Raw genomic sequence first — 13,588 nt, forward strand, 5'->3', positions numbered from 1 at the left:
GAATTGATAAACTAAGTCTACTAGTTATGCTAATATGTTTTATCGTATAATAAGTAATTTTTAATGCTTATACCAAGTACTTTTTAATATTCATAGATTAGAATTTCTTCAAACTGTAAATCTAGACAAAATTTAATGTACAACTGACTTTCCCTGACCAACTGATCTTATCGATCTCAGTGTTGGTGTAGGTAGCGAATCACTTGCTTTGACAAGATAATAAAGTTTAACCACGAAGTAAGATATTCTTATTGCAGGTTAGAATACCTTTTTGTACAAGAAATTTGAATGTAAAATGTTATTTCACTCGTTCTGCATCCATATCCTAAAAGTAACAAAAAAAATTAAACATGGAATTTTAAATCTTGTAACAACGACACTGCTGAAAATATAGTTCCTCGTGAAAAAATTCTTAACTCACATATTTTATAGGAATTGACTTTTTGCAGCTGTAAATAAGTTTACACTAATATTATGAAGTTGCAAAGTTTGTTTGTTTGAACTCTCTAATCTCACTAACTACTGGTCCGATTTGATAAATTCATTGTTGGATAGTCCATTTATTGAAAATATTATATTTTATATTTAAAGTTAAAGATCCGTTACAAAATTGCTACTTTGTAACCCAAATGACATATATACATATTTTGTACACGATGAATAAATATTTATATTTTATTTAGAATATGTATATAGCCTTCACTTCAGGCAATACCAAAGATGACTATTGTCACTTAACTTTCATCGGTTTTTACAAATTTTTATTTCGCAAAATTTATTTATTCAACATGATAAGTTTGGAATTTGTTTACGAACAACTAAAACATTCAAAAAATTCAAAATCCTGCATCGAAAACTGTTCTCACAATTTTCAAATAGCATCTGGAAAAAATTTACTTCTACAGAAACGAATCCAATTGAATGTAAAGTCCATTATACGTTCAAATAAAATAACTAAATAAGTATTAAAAACAGTATTTTTTTATTGAAATAGTGCTTAGTGTTAAACACATGCTTTTATATGAATGTCTACACTTAAATTTAAATAATCACCACATTCATAATTGTTTCTTTTGATATAATACATAGGTGAAGTTAATTTGTAAAAGATATATATTTAATCTTATTAAATTAATAAAAATATGCATAGAATATTTGAACTTTACTATTTAAATTATTATTACCGAGATAAAAAACTTAAGAAAAGTTGTTACTTCTCTTAAAATCTTCTTTAATTTATTAATTAAAGATGATTTTAGTATAATAACCACTTTTTTTTTATTATTAAATTTCAAATTGAAAAATATGTTTTCTACTCACAATCGTCATTACTTAAATCGATAGCAAATACTTATGCGATTAGCCCCTCGTCCAGAGGTGGAGAATATCTGGTTAAAACCGTACTTTAAGAAATTTCACTTACATACAATCTATTGATACTTACTTGTGCAATAGTAGTCTACTCCAATTCACTTAGGTATTGCAATACTTAAAACGATTTTTAACAAAGAACATAAATTTAAGGACATTATTCAATTAATTAGAACTAAAATTATTTTACCGATTATTTTCCTCATATCTGAATCTTTAGGTACTGACCAAGTTCATAATAATACATAGAACATATAAATAAATTTTGATATTAAAAAAAGTTTCATATTCTTCGGCCAGCCATAAATTGTATAATAATTAAAATTAAAAATATGTATTATTTTAAAGTTATTAATTTAGTTTTTATACGATTGTTCGTTGAGTTTTCTTAATATAAAGTACGTAGGTATTTAGCTGAATATAATTTTAAAAAACCTTAAAATGCTTGATATTATTTATATAGGTTCATTATTAATGCGAAAGCCAAATATTTTATCTCGACAGAGGACGATATCACCCAGCAGTTTGTAGCACATTTTAAGAGATGACATAGGTCTTGTAGACTATAATAGACTTTTCATATTTGAGCAATAGCTTAACAAATACTCGGTCGTTGTAATAGCTAAAAGAGTGACTGAGCAATATTTTTGTGAAAAAGATATCAAAGCATCGGCACAACCATATAAAGATACCATTTTTGTAAACATTGTTTAAACCGTTAACAACACTATGTGTAATAATGAGATCTAAGATTTTCGCGAGTTTTATTCATTTAAATGAAACTAATATTTTTTTACCGTGATCTAATTACCATGATCACGGTTGCTGAAAAGTAACTGAAACGTCGGAATTATGTAGTTTTTTAAAATAATAAAAATCTGCGTAGTTTATCCGCAAAATGTTAGTTTCACTTAAATGACTATGTGTAATAAACAAGAATGGTTTTTTTTTTATTCAGACCGGCACCGGGTCATAAAACTCGATCCATCTAATATTGATTAGAACAAACGTTTTGGAACTTCAACCGAGCTTAAAGACTGGCCGAAGAGTGGTAGTCATCTAATCATGTTCTTAATTCACTGGTTTCTGATTTATGGGCACGTTTAACAAGGAAAGTTTACTCCAAACGTCATAAATTTTTATTTTTTTTTGATTTTGATTGGCTCTGAAGAATTTTTCCATAGATAGAGCGCGTGCTGCTATATATAACTGGCATCAAACTTCGATGAAGTGTACTGCAGCTAATGGAGATAACTTCAAATAAACTTTATATATTTTAATCGTTTTATATTAGTGTATTAAACTAGTAATAGAACAATGTTGCTTTTCTTTGTAACAATATTTATTGAAAGACTAAGTACAAACTAAATACGAATACGAAAATACTGTGTAAAACTTATCAATTTTTATTTTTATAAGAAGTTGAATAATAATATTTCGAGATGATATAAAAATATAGTCAGAGTTGTGCTGAAATGTTAAACAAATTTACAATATAAGTCAAATCTAGAATTTTTTCGTCTAGACTGTCTAGACTTATTATCATTATCATTATCATTATCATATTAAGTTTAATGAATAATGACTTAAGTTTTGATATTAATTTGATCACATTTTTTTTATTTAAATAATTTTACCAAAATATTGTTATATAAAATCTTATAAGTGGTATTCTCGGCGCTCTTCTGACAACTAGTAATTAAGTCGTGTCGCTGAATATCAGATTTAGTGTAAAAGCTACGTGACATAACGCCATTAAGATTTTACTAGCAGTTGCTTCCAAAGATGTATATAATACATACATACACTTACACTGTATAGTGTATTTATATATTAAGGTTCATTATAATGTTTGAATTAATCATGAATACTTAAAAATTTCTTACAAAGCAAGAAAAATTACATGAAATGTAAAATCACTGCTAGATCTTATGAAAATATGTAGTCATAGAAATGTAAGAACAGAATTTTTAAAAGTTATACTTACATTGAGATGTAGAATTATTTTTAATATTGGCTATATATTACATTGTGTATCTGTGTATATAACGTAAAAATTTTTGTGATAGCTGGAAAAGGTGTTGAAATATTAAGTATTAGGAAAGGTAATGCCATAAACGTGCGTTTGGCATACAGTCGCTAGTCACCAGATGTTAATCGGCAGGTATAAAAGTAATTTCACGGGAAAATTAAATTGCATAAGGGTTGAATGCGATTGTTTTAGGAGGTAGATTGTAGTTGTGTCAGATATAATTATGACGCAGTGAAAGTATGACTAAGTAGAAAAATAAAAATATGTATCGAAGGAGACATTTTAAGATCATTAATATCAGAACTATTTCTATCGAGAAGACTTATTAAATAAATATTTATAAATTAATTTTATTCAGTATGTGTTTTCTTTAGTAAAGATATGGAAACATGTTATATCTTTAGCTTCTACTCAAAACATCCAATGAGGTATTACTTAAATTATAAATAAACAGTTATAAGAACATTGTTGAACTTAAAAGTAAATATCAAACAGATTCTGTCAAAATAAGTACAAAATAAATAGGCCCTGGTATACTATAAAATAAAGAACCTGTAGTTAGAACAGAAATGTTTTATTTTAACGACAAGCCCTCAGAATTCATCAATAAAAATTTATTTAAGGCCAGTTTCATTTAAAAAAAACTCTGGCTTTCAATAATAATAATAATAATATGAAAATAACATAATATAACATAAAAAATATATACATTAAAACAACAAAATTCCTTTTAGATTATAATAAATACATTGTTCTTGGATTTAACTCGTCTAGTTGATTCAGGACAGGATAGTTTAATTGGCACTGTTCCAAACTCTTGTCCTGTACGATTATAGCATTCTTTATTTCACTACCAAAAGTAGCTGACAAACCTTTTCTTCTCTTTGTTTCAATCTAAATCTAAATATAACTTAAATTAAACCCATATATAAAATTTGTCTAAATGTGTTAGTCTTTAAAACTGGAAGATTCATTGCATAGAATAAACTGATATTATATTTTTAGCACCTACCTTTTTAAATGGTACATCAGAAAAAAAATCAAAATGAATAAATTAATACACAAAAAAAAACTCCTTCTCTATTATCTAAAGTTGAATATAATGAAATAATTTACTTTTATTTGTATCAATTGACCAACTTATTAAGTAGCGATGAGTATTTTTAAGTACATTCTAAATGATAAGTCGTTTTATTACCCACAAAACAGAATAAAATTCGTTGATGTGTCTAAAAAAGTAAGAAAGCTATACCAAATTCACAATGTTTGACATGGCGACATCCAGACAAGTACAACACTACTTCGCACCGCCCATATTAACAAAATTTTCGTAGATACTTTTTACAATACTCGATACAACAAAACAAAACAACAGGCTGCTATAAAGTAAATGGGTATAGAAAAATTATTCGGACCTTCATAAGGCATTCTATACGATATTTTTACCCATAACATAGCCTCTTTAAAAGAGAGGATTGACATATTTCCTTAATATAATACTACTTTTGAAATAGATATAAGGAAACGCAGTTTAAAAACATCATAAAAGTGTTTCCAAAGAGTGTTTCGAGGGGCGGTTTGCTCCCTCCAAAACTAATCCACATATTTATTAATAGAATTATGCAGATTATTGAAGTCAAAACTAGAGAAAAATATATTTGAAGATGCTGTATTGTAGTAATATAAGATTTCTATCGAAACCCAGAATTTGAGTAATATTAAATAAATCCACTTAAGGCAACGTGCTTATTGTTGGTACCATAAAACGTCACATATGTAAAAATCAATATTTTTTCATGTGAAATTCCTTATATTTTTATTAAAACCATAAGTAGTTATTAATCTTAATTCGCCTTATATACAATAAACTAAATACTTGTAAATTAATAAAAAAAAACATTACAAAAGACAATTTTTATTACAAATTACGTAGGATTGACATTAAAATTAATTTTGTTGCTTTTATAGGCAATTTTTCACCTTATGGTAAAAATTATTTATTTTTAAAATAATGGCCTATTTCAAAAATATTGGAAGCAAAAATTGTATCTATGAATCTTTTGAGGATATGAATTAACCTAATGTAATGTTTAATTATTTCTCGAATATCCTTCATTAATAGAATCTTATATTTTGTTGGCTTTTCTTGAAATATTTAAAAATAATAATTTGTTTCAGAATCATAAGACCAGATCAATGTTTTCTATGATACGATGAAATGAAGCAATGTAAGTTGATATTTTTTTTAATGTACTTGAATTATGTTATATTTTTACCTTTTATCATAAACATTAATAAATATTAATTTCCCTAACCTTTTATCTTTGCAAAAGGAAGGAATACATCATTATATTCTCTTCATTCAGCAGTGATTTCTCTTTTACGGAGTTATATTATGTTATCCATCTTTTCTTCGATCTTCCTCTACCCGTCTATATCTTCCAAATTTGGGCCTCAATACCTGTATATTATTCCGGGAAGTAACCACATGCTACTTTTTTTACTAAAATTGAACTTTACCGAAACAACATAAGAGTTCTCGTTATATTCCTATTATATTTAGTTTATCTCATTTCCACAAAAGAAACTGTCAAGATATCTGGTAACAACTGAGCCAGAAAAGCTATATTAGCGAGTCATTATAAGCACTACAACTGCAAAAATCTAATATTTTGTTTTCCCAAAGCGATACGGATCTAAGATTCTGTTTTCTGTGTCTTAAAATCATACACATCTTATAAATTGTGTATACGTAAAACTTAAATTGTTTGTAAGTTACTTTCAAAACAATAAAGAAACTATTTAAAATATATCTCATGTTTCTAATAAAAAAAAAAATTAAAAAATTAAATGACACCTTTAGTAGTGTACAATCAAAATTTATTCAAATTTTCTTACACCATGTTGTTATTAGACAAATTATTTCTACTCCTTCGTATAAATTATAATACAAACTATTTCTTAATTAAATTTTATGCAACTCATAAAATAAGTAGAAAATAGTTCATCCTCTTCCAAAGCTCAACTCTACTTCAGACATTTCTACACAAATAAGTTTTCAGGAACTACAATTATACAATCAGTCGTCCCATAGTAAATTTGTTCTGCATCTGCCTCAAGTTACGGAGCCGCTAACTTTTAACATCCTGACCGATAAGATAAGTTTGTCGTGGGAAGTCAATCGTACAATAGATTTAACTCTGACTTCTGGTGCTAATTTTGAGGTAGTTCTTTTTCTCGTGTATTTTTAATCTTAATATTATTTCAAAAAAAGAAATCTGATTGATTATATACTATGAAGCCAATTAAATGTAATTGATTATCTTAATATAAAACATCTTAATAAAATATATAGTATTTTAAAAAATATATTTAGATGTATAAAATCTTTTATGACAAAATTTTTATCCTCTATCCTAAACCTTATCATTGATGTAAGCACAAACAAGAAGCACTAGTTTATTTAATCATATTTACCTAAAGTAAACTACGAAAAGGGAAAAGACAAGAAAGGGTGGGAAAAGGAAAAGAGTCATCGGCTCTCTCACTCATCGAACGAAACGCAGCCATTAACGACTACTTCACAATAATTGTATTTTATTAATAAATATTAGTGACTTTTATATCATTCTTAAAAATTAAACAAATGATCAACCAAGTTAACATTTTATTACTACCATTAAACTATAAATAGCTTGAAAGATCTCCGCTTATTCGATAGTCGGGCTGACCTTTTTGAACAAGTTACGACTAGTAGGCACTTGTCCGTTATTTCCAAATAAAAATTTTTCAGATGACCGTGTTTAAAAATTAAATACCAAAAAAGTGTGAAACCAAACAATATCGTGTTAACTTAATTAAGTTTTCTCCACATAAGACTTAAAAAATGCATGTATACGTGAGTATATAATTCCTTAAAAAACTATTACTATTTGATCAAATTTATTTTCTGAAAAAATAAGTACTCTTTCACTTTGTGCTCGTATCATTAATTCATTAAAAAAAATGTAACATCACAAGAAAAAATGCTTGATAATATCGTACTGCTCGCAGTACGGTTCCCATGGGAAATGTAACAACTAATGATACGAAAAGTAACATTCCAATTAAATCTAAAACAAATAAAAAAACGGTTCTAATAGGATTTATATCCATACATATATATTTAGCAATATAAAAACAGCTATTAGGTTAAGTAAGAACAACAAGAACGAACAAGGAAGCTGACAAACACTGCTTATGTATTATAAAAATTCAAAAATAAATTTTGAATGTAGTTTCTTTTTTAATGTTATTACTTATATGAAAAAAATATTTAATTTACATTTGAAAGTGGCAAAATCCTTTAAAATCACCAAACACATTTATCTTTGAATACGAAACATGTAAACAGGTTAAGTCTATTATGCAAATTATTTAAATATACAAGATATGGCCCGCACCTGCGCTCGGGCTATTTATATAAAGGCTGTTTGTTATATTTAATGGCACAATCAATTATAAAATAACTTTTTCTAACTTTCATACATTTTAGCAAAGAATGGAAAAGGAATATATAAACAATATACATACCAGATTAAAAACATAAAGTATTAGAGTGTTATGGTTTTTACGATATATATATATATTTTTTGTGACAAGATTACCTGAATACATTTACTTATACTTGAATTTTTTTCCCATAGATTATTATTAATAAGTTTTTCCATTCCCGATCGCCATATTACACTAACAATATTATTTAAAAAAAATATGACTGAAACGAAGAAAATAAAATCTAAAATTAAATTAATTTAAACCGGAATTCTAGGTGTGTCTAGGTTCGGTTTATATATAAAAAAAAAAACTATTTTATATTTTTAAAGTCTTCATCATGGGACCAAACACGGGATATATCCTTTATATAAAAAAAGAATACCCAGTTCTATATCACTCCATAGAAGACAGAGCTGTTCGAGAACAAACATAAAAGGAATATACGTTCGAATTGTGAAACTTTCTCCTTTTCTAGAGTCGATTAAAAAGATTTTTTTATTATTCCGGTTTCTTCTACTTGACAACATTTCGTCTAACTTTAATAATCAGTTTTATAAGTCGAAGTTTATTTTTTAAATTTATTTACTGAACAGCTAAAAGCAACATAATCAAAGTTTGAAAAACTTATTTGACGACTTAACTTACAAGTCTCAGGTAAGTTATTCCGTTGCATTACTTTTGCTTCGTTTATAGACGGTTGCTGTTATTTTTAGACGGATCGCTATTTTGCGGGATTAAGTTATAAAAAATCGGACATAATGTATACCTCTGTATGGTCGCTAAGATAAAATACTTTTCTTGTAACGTATAAAACAAAGTACTCGATAACAATCGTCATGACATAAATGTAACTGCGTAACATCGTTTAACGTCTTTTTTTATTATTTAACACAGTATGAATCTAATATCTCCAAAACATGCTATTGCTTGTGGCTACGTTTCCGTCAATCTTATCTAACACGGAATCAAGTAAAAAAACCATTCTAATCAGCTTTAAAAGTTAACACATAGACAACGTCACATACCTTTTATTATACTTTACTTAACAATGTTTAATAAATTATGTACATGAATTACATAAGTACACAGCTAACAATGAATTTGAAACAGAATAGGTATAATTGCCTTGTTTCCTATATTTGTGTTAGTTATTACAACAAATTCTATTAATATAAAGAGGTATGTACTAGTGAATATATAAAGGAAATGTGGTGTCCCATTTTTAAGCACCTGCAGAGTGGTAGAAAAAAAAGATTGTCTGTATTTTATAGAATACTTCTGCCCTTTTATGAAGAAAATTATGTAATAAACAAAAAAATCGATATAAATACTATAAAAGACAATATTTGTTGTCTTCGCAATAAGTTTATTTTCTTTTCTTACAAATGAGCACAGGACCTCTGACTCCATGAAAATAAGTAAGTAACTAAAAGACCAAAGCAACAGTCTTTCCGGAAGATATCTGTTCATTTCAGAATCATTAGTTGGTCGAAATGTCAAAAATAAAAATACATAGACATACTATGTGTCCGTTTAGACATTTTATCAATTTAACAGGACGCCAATTTTAATTTTATTTATGTATTCAGACAATTAGCTAATATAATGTGTATTAACGAGCATAGAACTACTGCCTATCATCCACAATCCAATGGACTTATAGTACGTTGCAGCGCTCATCAGAAACATCTCTAATGTAATTAATGTCATCTCTAATAATCTTTACAATAAAGAACAGTGGGTTTTTGAGTTACCATATCTATTACTAGACTTTCGAGCGAGTTTGAGAGATGATACGCAAATAAGCGCAGCCGAAATGGTTTATGGAGAATCAATAAGATTACCGGAAGATTTCTTACAGCCAAAGCAGCTCGAAACCTCAGACGACGAAATTTTTCTCCAATCACTCAGAAAAAAATAGTGAATATTTCATCTGTTCCGAAAAAGGAAATTCATCAAGGTAAAATATTTGTTCATCCAGAGCTTAAGGACTGTACATACGTTTTCGTACGCTGCGATAGGGTTTCAAAATCTCTGACACATCCATATTCAGGTCCGTTTAAAGTAATAAGTAAAAAAAAATATTTAAAATATTGCAGGGTGATACAGAGAAAGTAATCTGTATTTATCGTTTGAAACCTCCGTTTGCCCCTTAGGCAAGAAACATGAGAACCATCCAAATAGGGCAAGCGAAACTATAAACAATAATTTTAAAGTATCGAGATTCGGTCGTAGTATCAAAACAACAGTTCGTTTTGCCTTGTGACAACATCTTCTTAAATATTTATTCATTACAATACATATAATAATGGTAAAAACACAAAGCATAAACACAGACGAGCACATCATTATAGCTCAAAATGGGGCAGGAAATAGCACGCCTCTTCGACAGCAGTGACTGAAGAATCAAGTCAAACTACACTAATAAGATACAAAATATATCAACTTTTCACCATCGCATGCATGTTACATAGCTTACATGATGTGGAGTAAATGCAAGGAAAGTTACGAGCCCTATATGAGACGAGAGCTCCAGGATGTAGGACTCGCAACGATCACAGTGCTTCGAGCGGAACAAAGCTTAAACAGCGGTTCACCTCCTCGACAAGTGAATTTGAATTAGTTATGAATTACATTAACATACAGTTAATGATTGTTACTTTAAAACATTTATACATATTTTTTATTTGTTGTTACAATTTAGACTACATATACATTGAATTATATTATGTTTTTATTATTGCGACGTAAGAAACAGTTTTAATTGCAGTCAATGTTATTAATTTGTGTGTAGTCAATCTTGTTAAATTGTTGTAATTGTGATTAATTTGTATGTAGGTAATATGTAGTTAGAGTATGAAATGTTATTGTGAATTTCTTTTTGTAATAAATAGTTATGTATCGTAGTGCAATCGATACTCAATTAAACAGACTCCTGCTATTATAGTCTTGTTATTTCGCGCCGACTAAATAAGGTGCATACATAAGGTGGATACATTAAGCACATTCCCTTTTCTGTTAGTAAGTCCCTTCACATATGAATATCGCAAACTTTCAATTATGGGTTGATTCAGAATGTTCTTGCGACGCTGGTCGGGCGAGGATAAGTTGTTGCTGGCAAGAGCGTACTTTACATATTGCAGTTCAGTCTCTAGATATTCAGCATCTCAAAGGTGTTGGGCCGTCTGAAACCAAACAAAGATTTAGTCTCAACAGGATGTCCCAGAATGTTGCACAATTCTAAAATTACTTCTCTTAATAAGGGCCTGACATTTATACTATTTATATATATTCATCCTTCCACATTAGGTAGCCAGTTAGAAAAAGCTTAAGAAATTTTTACTATCCTTTAACCTTCTTAACAAAGTCTCGGTACAATCAACAGCAGGTTATAATAACTAGCAAATAATGTTTAACATCAAAACATTTTCAATATTTAATATTGTAAGATTTCGAACCCCTACTGTAAGATTTCGTACTCCCTGGAGTGCTGATTTTGGCCACTTTATATGAAGTTTGGCCATCTTATATGTAGGCAAATTAATTTGGTTCTCGATAGGACGCGAAGGAAACTCTTGTTTATCGATCTTAGGTAACAGATAAAATTTAGATGGTTTTGCCCACGTTGTCATGAGTCAAGATTTTTTCTATATTTGTTAATAAAAGTTCTATTACTTATAACCTCTCTGTTTTTCGGATTATTAAAACTTATTTTCGTGAAATATACGTAAAAACTGCTTTAAGTTTGATACTATAATCTTCAATATAGCTGATAATTCTCTATTGCCTGTTCTTTTTTCCTTCTGACCTATTGTCATTTTCTTTTTTCATCGTAAGTCTCCACCCTTAAAAATTATGATATTCTGAATAATTTTCTAGCGATGAATGTCGAGTGAGACCATTTCACTCCACCAAATTTTGGAGTTGACGATCGATGAATACTAAACACTATTTTACGGCTTATTTCTCTGGTGGTTCTTGTTTACCACTATTAAATAATAAAAAATAATCCTATAACACTCTTACTGCGCTTGGAAGAAAATAAACATGCTGTGTTTAAAACTTCACATGAATGAAAAATATACTAACACATTTATAAAGCTGTTAAATTATTAGTAAATATTATTATTCACACCAAAATTAAATTTACTAATGTAAGTAAAACTTAAAAGTTTCAAATTTATTCTGAACACTTCTAAGAATTATTGCTCTTTTGTGTTAAGGTAGTTGGTAACTTGCCTAGTATACTTTCATGAAAGATATGTCTTCGTAAAAATTTATTCAATTTTTTGTCACTTTCAACTATAGTTATTTTTGTTGTCTGTTTTAACACTACTTGTAACAAATTTGTGAGTTAATTTGAAATTTTGTTAATAATTGGGTGCAAAGTATATATAAATATTATGTATAGATACTCAAAACCAAGTAAATATAAAAAACATAATTTATTCATATAATATCTTAGAATTTTTTCATAAAATATTGGACTTTAAATTCAAACTAATAAAAAAACGGATATTACAGAAATTATACGTAATCAAAAACGTGTTAGTATCCAGTAAGGTAAAATAAGTACCTAAAAAGGTCATTTATGATACTTTACTTAATATATCATTCATACTTATATGGAGAATCATAAAAAGCTCCCCTTTCACGACTATATTATGAAACGCTATCATTGGCCTTTAAATAATTATTTTTTCTTTTCAACTGTTACTATAAAATAAATTATGATACAATTCGATTGTAACTAGTTTTATTGGTAAAAAAATTTAAATAGTTTAATCCATTAACATGAAAGCTCTTGTCATTATACTAAGTACAATTTCTAGACACCTTCCCGTAAAACATTCGGTGGTGGCTTAAAGCCAACAACTGCAGGTGCAATATAAAGCCCGGTCCTTGGACTCTTGGCACCGGCTTTTAATGTCTTCATATGTTGTACGTAAACACACTAGAGAATTAATAAAACAAATTAACTGAATGTATTTAATATTACCATGAGGATCTAGGGAGGTGAGGTATAGGAGAGAACATTCTGGAGCTTTCACTCATCCAATGAATTCGAAATTAACTGAATGCAAACTTATTTATTTTTAATTAAATTTCGTTACAGCTATGAAGAAGCATTATTTTTTTCTGCGCACATTATGCGTAATCCGTTAACCCGATTATCACCTGGATGATGGGTAATTTTCTGACTAGATTATTATTTCACATATAAATGGAGGCCTATTATTTTAAATATAAATGGATATATAATCATACTATCACAATTCACAAACACAGTGTCCAAATGAAAACAAGAAATTTTCATTTTATTTTACCTTTTTTACACACCATATTATTTGATACTATTTAAATAAGTAAATAAAGTTTTTTGGTGTAGTGTTGTTTATCATTAAAACAACAGGCTGTAAAGAAAATTCTTTTTTAATTTCAAAAATCAAATTTCCCATATACATTGTTTAAAATTGGTTAACGATAAAAAATAATGAGCAAACGTTAGGATTCCTGAGCCTGTTAACCAAAAGGGGTTCAGAAAACATTGAACAATATTAAAAATTCTTAAAAATAGAGGCTGCTTTTGTCAAACTATCAATTTACATTAATGTAAATATGGCTGTTAGGAAATATCTCTTTTTAAGT

This window comes from Danaus plexippus, chromosome 11 (genome assembly GCF_018135715.1).
Source record: "Danaus plexippus chromosome 11, MEX_DaPlex, whole genome shotgun sequence".
Lineage (NCBI taxonomy): Eukaryota > Metazoa > Arthropoda > Insecta > Lepidoptera > Nymphalidae > Danaus > Danaus plexippus.